The sequence below is a fragment of the Lissotriton vulgaris genome, chromosome 2_1, assembly GCF_964263255.1.
Source record: "Lissotriton vulgaris chromosome 2_1, aLisVul1.2, whole genome shotgun sequence".
Lineage (NCBI taxonomy): Eukaryota > Metazoa > Chordata > Amphibia > Caudata > Salamandridae > Lissotriton > Lissotriton vulgaris.
The window spans coordinates 1,469,532,505-1,469,543,467 of NC_141687.1; the positions used below are offsets into that span (position 1 = coordinate 1,469,532,505).

The 10,963-nt window shown below is 41.6% G+C and overlaps 1 pseudogene; it reads left to right on the plus strand.

Moving 5' to 3' along the window:
- Positions 1 to 9,779: 9,779 nt before the first annotated feature.
- Positions 9,780 to 10,612, plus strand: LOC147732781 (leucine-rich repeat-containing protein 17 pseudogene; annotated as a pseudogene).
- Positions 10,613 to 10,963: the final 351 nt, after the last annotated feature.

The window sequence follows — 10,963 nt, forward strand, 5'->3', positions numbered from 1 at the left end:
ACTGGAGCCAAAAGGCACTGCATATCCTACAAACAACTATTTGCCAACTGTGCATCCATTTTTTATTATCTGGCACATGGTTTATTTTCAGGCACTTACATACTTTTCTACAGCAGAGAATTATTTTGTGTATTTTGGAAAACCATGAAGTGTTGGAATCATTCATCAGTTTTCTTCCAGAACTGTTTGTAGATAAATTCTACGGCTTTCTATCTAAATTATTTCATCAAACATGCTGGAAAAGTCACAATTTGGCTATATTTTTCTTTAAATTCCTGGAAGGGGGGGGGGTCTCAAACATGCTTGGAAAGGTTGGGGCTCACTCACATAGTGCAATGTGGGGCTTTTTTTTTTTTTAACAATTTTGTGCCAAGGCTACTTTTTGCAGGAAATGTATTAAAAGTGGTAAAATGCAGCACATCAACCAAAGTTGTTATGCTGTGTTGCCTCAAATGGATAGTGCAGAACAACACCTTATCTGCTTACATTTCGGGCTATATAAAACTTTATAAATAAAATAAATAAATAATACTGTTTCTTTTTTCTTTCGCACTGGTGTACTATTGGCTGCCTGCAATCGTGCAAGTGTGTGTGGTGTCAAGCTAGCTTTTGAAGTGAAAAGATTCCCTTCCAGTACAATATATTATGCTTTGATATAGTCTATTACTTTTTTCCTTTATGGTATTCCTTTGTTCTTACTTACACCTATTTCGGGGGATTGTTTAAGTATGCCTCAATGATTGATTTAATATGATCATCGCCATATTATATTACTACTTTTGTGTCTAAAGAACTTTGGCTGCACTTTGGCTTCACATTTGCTGGTGATACCTGCAGCTCTGCCATCACTCTATTGCATGCCAGGCTGTGATGCGATGGATCTGTGGCACTAACTATGTCACTGTGATCACTGTGATCTGCTTCTTGGTAATATTATTTTACAAGATCACACCAAACACTCTTGGGATTCCCAGGAGAAGCCCTTATTTACCCACTCTACAATCCCACGGGGAATCTCATATCTCCTTTTCTTCTTGCAGGGAGGGTAACACTGCCACACTAATGGGAACAAGAATCTACACATATTGGGATATGGTTGATGAAGGTTTGGCAGAAAGGAGGCCATGTTTTGAAAGGGTTTGGCAAACCTTTAAACCTTGGGGCTTCTTTTAATATGGGAAAAAGCAAACCAAGTGGCACACAATCTATCCAGCAGAGAAAACAACAACTTCAGAACTTGAACTGACTACTACATTCAACATATGAGGAGAATATATGTTAATGCAATATTATATGCTAATGCAATATCCTCTTGTTACGTCAGCACCTAACCTTTAATCCAGAAGTCCAATACTGTTATACTTAACTTATCTATTTCATTTTTCGTGCCTGCACATGATATTTTTAAGATTGAGTTCAATTATTAAAATCCTATATATTAGGTTGTTAAAAATATGTCTTTTCAATATGGCCACCGTGCCTTATCACCTTCGGATAATAATGCCAAAGTTATGTCTTCTACCTTTAATTATTGGTAGGCCTTGTAATCTATTAATAAATACATTAAAACAGATAGTTGATTCAGCATTTAGTTTGGGTTGGGACTTAGTTAATACGCTCTTTGTTTAACTATTGCTAGATGACAGACGTGTAGTTTGGCCAACAAGCAGGCATTGACATTCTCGATACAGCAAGAGCAGGACGCGCTGGGAGAAAAGGATATGCGGTTGACCTGAAGGTTTCGGTTGAAGGTTGGGACGTATTATGGTTCCACGCCTCATTTGATCCTACCCCAAGTGGAGCACAGTTAAGTCGATTTGACTGCATTTCCGGTTAATAAATGGCCGGCCACCGCACAAGCCACATGTAGGTGGTGAGGCATTGGGCAAAGTCACGGTTACATTTAAGAAAATGCTATCAGGATTCGGACGTATTTGACTTTTGTGTTTCTGATTTAACTTACTTTCTCTTGTAAATATGCCCCAGAGTTCTTCCACGCTGTTTTTTGTTCTTAATTTTAGCTGTTGTCAAAAACCTCTATCCTTTCCCTGTCAGTTTATAGAGAAACATGTTTTTTTTAAAGCTTTGAGCATGTGAACCTGAAAATCCAAGAAAGTCTTGTTAAACCTCGTATTCAGGCCAGATTCCTCTCGCCTTTTGAAGTTTACAACTGACTTTTGCTTCTTTTTTAAATACACATTTATATATTGGATACATTAGACTTTCTATTGTTTGAAGCCGCAGGAATAAATATGTCGTATTCGACCATCAGTCGTTCTACCCAGAGGTTGTTTCTTCTGTCATGAGTGATTAGGTGGCTATCTACATTGCCCGATTTTTTTTAAATTAAATTATAACATGCACCCCTTGATTTCAATGCAGGATTCTCTGATGACACAAATAGATCAGTACATGCAGGTAAGCATCCTGCAAGCCAACAGACATCTGTACATTCCACAGTTTCACCATTGGCACAACATTCCGTAATTACGTCATCCCTTGTACAATAAGGGGCAGATTTACAATAACTAGTGCATCCCTGCATATCAGCACGGATGCGCCAGTTATTGTGCGCCGCAATTCCGCCACCCTGGATGTGCCGCATTGTAAATGCAGCGCACCATGGGGAAAAAACGGCACAGATGCGTCATGCATCTGTGCCGTAACAGCGGCGCATTGCTGGATTTGCATCGCAAGCGCGACGCAGATCCAGCAATGCTCTGGGGGGCCCTATCTCCACAATGCTGCGTCAATCCTTACGCCTGGTTCAAGCAGGCGCAGGGTTTTGACGCAGCGTGGGCCCAAAAGTGACTGAGTGAAATCTTGTAGATTTCACTCAGCCACTTTTGGGAGGCGTTCCTGCACCGTAATGCCCCTCCCCCCCCTTGCGATAGAACGCCTCCTTCTGGCGCAGGGCTTTACAACGTGGCGCATCTGGGAGATGCGTCATGTTGTAAATACCCCGCACCATGGTGCATCTTTGGAGCCGCTGCTGCGTCACATAAGTGACGCAACTGCGGCATCGTAAAAGAGTCGCAGGGGGCTTGTAAATCTGCCCCTAAATGTTTTGTCACATTTGAAATTTAACACCTACCTGAGGTCCTTGGAGATCTGCTCGACATAAGTAGTACACATCTTTATTCTTTCTATTGCCAGGTGCACCAAAAACAACGTAAATTGATACAAATGAATTCCTCAAAACTAGCAATTTTTTTTACAATAAAGTACCCACAAAATATTTAAAAAACATTCTTTCAAATGTCACGAATGATTTCAAATGGCTCCATCACTGTTTTCCAAATGAGGAAGCAAATCATTAGCTTTAGATAAGAATAATAAATCATTTAAAAAACAAAAAAAGAACAAAAGACGTAAGAAAAACTAGAGTATAATTGACAAACACACTCACAAACCAATAAAAGATGAATTCTGTAAGAGTCCCAGTTCACTGAAGAAATACATTTGCCCCCATTCATTTGTACCGCTTTGATTAATCCGTCCACATGGCAACCAGGTGGACCTGTATCCTTCGGTACACAGACAAAATATCGATTTTTAAATATCGATAAGCAAAAATATCGAAGTTTAAATATCGATATACAAAAATATCGAAGGTAAGTAATATCGACAGTCTAAATATCGATATTGGTATGATATCAGTAATATCGAAGTTGTAAATATCGATGTTAATAATATCGAAATTAATAACTTTGATGTTACTAATATCTATTTTTAAATAAATGTAGTGTATATTATATTGTATTAATTATGTTTTATTATTTTTTTTAATGTAATTTTATTAAATATTGTGTTTTACTACTGTAGCGGGTTGTGGGTTTATAGGGGAATAGGGTGGGAAGTAATTTAATTATGTTAAATTAATTATTAATTATTAGGAATTATTAATTAATTAATTGAGAATTAATTTTAAATTATTTTTAATTAATTTATTAATTGATAAATATGTTCTGTAGCGGGTTATGGGTTTATAGGGGAATAGGGTGGGAAGTAATTTAATAATAATTAATTAATTGATATATGTTTGTATATATTTTAATTAATAATTAATTGGTAATTAATTTCTATTAATTACTTAATTAATTATTATAATTTTTTTCATATTTATAATGATTCATTAGTTGGTAATTAATTATTATTAATTATGTAATTAAATTAATTATAGTAATTTTTATATATAATTTATTGTTATTCTTAATTAATTAATTGTGCAAAATAATATTAATATTTAAATTAGATTAATTACAGCAAATGTGCTAATATATTTACTTTATTGTTATTGTTAATTAATAATTAATTGGTAATTAAATAATATTAATTAATTTTGGGTACAGGGGTATTTTTAGGGTTCAGGGTCAGTTTTCAGTTCATGGGTACAGGGGTATTTTTAGGGTTCAGGGTCAGTTTTCAGTTCATGGGTACAGGGGTATTTTTAGGGTTCAGGGTCAGTTTTCAGTTCATGGGTACAGGGGTATTTTTAGGGTTCAGGGTCAGTTTTCAGTTCATGGGTACAGGGGTATTTTTAGGGTTCAGGGTCAGTTTTCAGTTCATGGGTAAAGGGGTATTTTTTGGGTTCAGGGTCAGTTTTCAGTTCATGGGTACATGGGTATTTTTAGGGTTCAGGGTCAGTTTTCAGTTCATGGGTAAAGGGGTATTTTTTGGGTTCAGGGTCAGTTTTCAGTTTTTGGGTAAAGGGGTATTTTTAGGGTTCAGGGTCAGTTTTCAGTTTTTGGGTAAAGGGGTATTTTTAGGGTTCAGGGTCAGTTTTCAGTTTTTGGGTAAAGGGGTATTTTTAGGGTTCAGGGTCAGTTTTCAGTTCATGGGTAAAGGGGTATTTTTAGGGTTCTGGGTCAGTTTGGGGTTTTTGGGGTACAGTCGTACAGGGTAAAAATTAAATAAATTTAAATTAAATCAATTAAATGAAATTACAAAATATAAAATTACATTAAATTATTAATTTTTTAATTTATTTTAAATGTATATGTATTAGTTTTAATTTTTAAATTATGTTTTAATATTTTTATTTAATATTTGTAACATTATATGTATTTTATAATTATTTGAACATCATTATTAATACATTTTAAAAAACGATATTTTTTATTTCGATATTTTTGTACTACGATATTATTTTTCCGATATTTTTGTACTTACCTTGTTAGGGATAGGATTCCGATATTTTTGACTTCGATATTTTTGTCCCGATATTTTTGTATGTCGATATTTTTAATTTCGATATTTAGTCAGACATTCGTATCCTTCACCTCCACAGGGCTTTGTGCGTCCTGGGATCAAGAAAGATGTCAAGATAACACCCACACACACAGGCACACACACACGCACGCACGCGCGCACACACACTCACTCACTTTAAAGAGCCTAAAACCAAAATCTACTTAACCGCATTTGTAGAATCAATATCCGTACATCTGTCAAGGGTTACTTTTTCTAATATATTCTATCTTGCAGTGGCTTCCGCATTAATGAGCATAGGAGACATAAACAAGCATTTACAATGCAACGGTCTCGCCTTTGCAAAAGTTAGAGCTATTGGCATTGTAAATGTCAAACTTTTTATTTATGTGTTGCTTTTGAAAACAGATAAATAAATAGCATTGTAATTTACAATACCAATAGCTTAATCTTTGCAAAGGCGAGACCTATTGCATTGCATGGTCCACAGGCAACATAAAGTAGAATGTATGCGCACCTATAACTTAACTGCACAAGATAGGAAAAGCCATTAACCCCGAGCTCCTTAGAAGGTCAAGCACAGATACAGAAAGATCTGTCAGCTTTGAAAAAAATCCTTACCGTTTAGCTAGCAAAACCGCTCAGCTTAATTTGACATAGCCTGGCTAAAAAATAGGAGTGAGAGAACACATAGGCTCTACTATTTGATTTAAAATCAGACTATTCATGTTACAGTAAGCGATACACTGCATGCACAATTTCCACGAGCATGCATAGCAGGATGAAGGATACCCTCAACAAATGTTTTGAACATAAAAAAGGTATCCTTCGCACCTTCAGTTGTTTACTGGCATCCATTTTCTCTTACAAAAAGAAGTGACGTCGATGACCCACAGTACAGGGTGGAGCAACCAGCCAAGCTCCCAAAACAAAAGGGCTTCTAGCCAGCAAAGCATGCGCAATCATCCCAGATCAGCAAGAGGTGGTTGCAGATTCCATACAGGAGCAATGCAGGATGCCCGAGGTCCCTGCAGGGGACCCCGTAGGAGGGCAGGCCCCGTAGTATTTCCGTGGGCAGCCCATCCTGGGGGGGGGGGGGGTTGGCGCGAGCTAGGAGGCTGGATAGGGGGTGGGGCCAGGGGAGGCTTAATAAGGGTGGCCCCTCCTATCACACGCCCTCTTTACTGCTGCCCCCCTCCTTAGATAGGTCGCATCTCTGGCTGCTCCCCGCCAGCAGTCCGGCCGTAGGCAGCCCCTCCCCGCCCGGACTCTAGATCCCCTTTTCATCTCCCCTCCCTACCGCTCACCCGCTGAAAAGGGGGGAAGTGGGGAGGGGGACAGTATTGATGTATTAATGTTTGTCTCTTGTTGCAGGAGAGTTACAGGGTGATCCCAAAAACAGGAAAGGCGCAGGAACAGGACCTGAAGCCTCCAGTGCAAAGCGCACCGTGCATAAGTCATACATGTACCAAGGGGTCCTTCTTGGGAACTTGGGGTACGACGGCGCCCCGTTAGTCTTTAGGGCGGTTGTAAACCTGAGCAACCGGGGGCTTGCCATATAGAGCTCTGCCTGGCTGGGGAAGGTGTGAGTTAACTCTCCCTTGTTCAGAGGGCGGAGCGGGTGGATGATAGGTCCACTGGCGGGAGGAGTTATCCTCCCAGGTTCAACACCGGGTTATAGCCGCTGGTGTTTCTTTGGCTAAAACTTCAGGCACCTTGCAACGAGGGGTTGCGGGGAGGACGGGATCGCCTGTAAGATAACCCACCTTTTATTTGTATAAGAAATAAACCTGCAGCTTCTTCATTCCAATAACTGGTGTCTGTGTGTTATTTGGGTTTGGGGCTGTGGGCAGCGGCGTACCGATGGAGATACTAAGATCTTGGTCCATCAACACATTACATTCTAGTTTTATTTAAAAAAAATAAGGAATCAATAATACACCCGCCTAAATTATTTACTCCGTAATTAGAAAGAACAAAAGTAAACAACCTTCGATTTTAGGAGGTACATGCTCTTTCCTTTGCTTAATCCATCACTATTTGGTATGTGATGACAGTAAAATCTCTCTCGTACATTAGAGCAGCCCTTTCCCTTCCCAAGACTTAGACACATAGACACAAGTATGGATCATGTTTCACATTTCACTGCAGTTGCTTAAAAACTAGGCCAGTTCAAATGAAAGTAGGCCAGATTAAACGACTCGCCAGCCTTTACTGTATACCCCTTTACTGCTCGCTCCCAAAACACAGTATGTTCCACTCTCATGCATCAAAGCATAGCAGCGCAAACGTGAGAATGCAGGTATCAACGATTGGCTGTAAAATTACAGTAAGGCAATTATTTTGAGTGCATTTCAAAAGCCAGCAAAACTTTCCATCAGGCACGCAGCTCAGAACAGGTCTACCATGGTAAAGCTATCAGTTTGAAAGTGCAGTCTGACAAACTACCTAAGGGTTAGGGCGTTTCTGTAGCACATCCACAGGTTATAGCTTGGTTTAAGGTGAGGGGGGACTAGCTTCAACATTACAGAACAATGAGAAACCTGACAGTTCTAATCCATTCGAAATCCAGAGACCAGAACAAAAATTCTCAAAATGGCATCGATATTAAGGTTTCAAAAAATCAGATCTTACCTAAGTCTTCAGCCATGTCGATGCCCTGTATCCATGGATTTTAAAAAGGTGTATGCCCAAACCACTGTCCGACGTGGGAATCAAACCCAATTTACTTCCAAACTGCGCCCTTGCTGCAGTGACAGTAAAGTTCAGTGCAGCCAACTCAGCTGGAACCAGAAACCGCACCGGCCCACACAGTCTGCTCGAGTTTATTTTTAGAACTCCCCTCCACATGTGACAAACTTCTCCAAGCACTCATATGGAAATGCAGGGCCAGCACAGCACTTGCTCGCAGGACATTCCGGCCCGGGTGCCATTTAGACGAGATCCCTCACGCGAAATCAAACTCCCGGTCATGGTAGAAACTGGGCAACAGTTCGACGTGGACCCCGATACACATCAACTCCCAAGCTCGGGGAGTCAAGAGTCGTCTACAATAAACAAGACAGCTAACCACTGGGTTTAAACCAGTATTTGTTAGGTAGGCCATCGATCAGAGCGTTGCCTCCATCCAGGCCTCGCATTGTTCTGAAATTGTTCTTGAAAGGCAGTTTTGTTTTTGTTACAGAAAAGAGAACGGGTACCATGCTGTGTAGGTTTTTCCTGACTGATTGCTCTCTGAGGTTTATGTAGAGGGTGGACCAGGGTCATTGTAGGATGGAAAATACACTGTGAATGCCCTCAGAAGAGGGCAATGCTTTTCAGTTGTTAGTAGAACAGTACGTCTATTCTGTTCTCAACGACTGGCATGTTCTAACTCAACTGTAACCCTTCCGGTGGGTGCTGAACTGGTCAGTACATACCCTCCCTTCTCCTTGGTATAGCTACTAGTCACTAGGGGCTTCCTTACAACGCCTGTTGTAACCCTCAGCCATGAGCCACGTGCCTATCTGTGTTCAACTCAGAGGCCCAGCAACACACATGCTTCCAATCGTAATGTTCAAATGAAGGGCAGTGTTGAAGCGTGATACTGAGGGAATACGTGTGTGAGAGGTGGTCTTTGGGCGCCAACAATGTCGCACAGAGCGCCACCTCATTCAAGTGTATTGCATGATTTTATTCAGTTTATCTGTTCAGAGTGTTTTCACAAAATGTTGGTTTATTTTGCCACATGAGCTATGTCAAAGTTGTACCTTTGAAGTCATAGACTCTGTTCAAAATGACATACCCTACCCCACTATTGTCCTTTTCCCAAATCAGCACATACAGCACTGAAATTGTCCCTTTTCAATGCATTAGTGATTTTAGCTAATGTATTCAAAAATTGTGCTTTAAATGCCCTTTTTATTTACTCTTTCTCAAAATGTTCATAGGGCAGGGGATTGGGGAATATCATATCAAAACCTTACTATGAGGAAGGCTCCCTTGCAGAAATTCAGATCAGATATATTACTTCTGATGTTTAGCAGTGCCAGTTGACGATGTGGGTGAAGCTAATATAGTAAGTGGGCGGAGCCAGTGGATGAGTGGGTGGAGCCATAGAAAAGTAGGTGTGGCCTCCGACAAACATTTCAGCACCCGCACTTCATATTTTACAAATTAAGCACTGTCAAATACACAAGCACCTTTTGTGAACTGCACTGTTTGCAAGGTGAGTGCAAGTTCCGTTTGTTTGTGCAGACCTTTATCGCCTAGGGTCTGCCAGCTGGAATTAAATCATGGGGGCTATGGGTGAGCGCAAAAGACCTCCACAGCCAAAAAAACCCTCGAACCGCGGCTGCTTGTTGTTCACACGTGTTGAAGCAGATATGCACAATTAACTGTTGGGAATGTTTGTTTTCTTGCTTCGACTTACTGTCCTACTTCTCTCCTACGCAGGGACTCCTCACACCCCAGCTGCGGCTCATCGCTCCAGACCCACCCTCACCTCGCCGGCCTGAACTCGGGCTCAAAGCAACGCTCGCGCTGCTGCAGCCATCACGCGCCGTGAGCCGGGCCAGCTGGATATCATGATGCGCGTGTTCGCCCTTGCACTGCTGCTGATCCTGGTCTGCAGGGCCGTACAATTCAGGAAGACGAGGAGGGACAGGGAACACCAATGGCCAGCCAGCACGTCCAGGAAGGCCTCAGGCACGGTCAAGCGCTACACGCCATGGCTCCCCTGTGACGTTTGCACGTATCTGAAAGAAAAATACTTGGACTGCCAAGAGAGAAAGCTGACCTCAGTGCTTCTGGAGGGGCACGAGGATTTAATACACATGCTACTGGCGAGAAACAGGATTCGCAAACTGAAGGATAATATGTTTTTCAAATATAAAACCTTAAAAAGCCTTGATTTACAGCAGAATGAAATCTCAAAAATCGAGAACATTGCTTTTTCTGGCCTGAAACAGCTCACTACATTATTACTCCAGCACAATCGGATTAAGGTGCTGTCCAAGGAAGTGTTCATTGCCATGCCTCGTCTAAACTACCTGCGCCTTTATGACAACCCATGGAACTGCACCTGCGAGATGGAATCTCTGATTACCATGCTGCAAGTGCCAAGAAACCGGAATCTGGGGAACTATGCCAAGTGTGCGTATCCGCAAGGGCTGAGGGACCAGAAGCTAAAGCTGGTGAGGCCGGTACCATTGTGCCTCGAAGAAGAGGGCGGCATCCCCGACTAATACAGGGCTCCAGCAAACCAACCACGCCAGCTGTCGATTCTTCCATCTGCCACATTTTTTTATTCCCCGTTCTAATGCTGGACTGCGCGCGAAAGGGTTTGTATATTTACTATTATCAGCAATGCCTTGCTTTAAGAAAGAAAATGAACAATGTATTGATGCAACGTGCTCTGTGATTTGTATAAAACCCGGGTAACAAGTCCTAAACAAGTCATCCTGCAGAACAGCCTTGGAAGAGACGCGGGAGGGCAGGAGCGTGACGCTGTGAGCGTGCACGTTGGCGTTTCCTGCGGCTCGTGCCAGTGGCGGCGCCCCAGTCTTCTCCCGTTTCTGGGAAGCGTGTCTTAGAAGTGCGTTCACAGACCGGAGTCTGCTCGTGCACCGGTCTGTACCACTTGGGGGAGGCAACACAACGACAATTAGGCTTGCTGGCGGCAGTGCTTTGCGCTGCAACGCCAGGCGTAGTGCCCTTTCTTTGAAGGCCCCTACTTAGACAATCAGAGGAAGCTGTCATCGACAAGCACAAT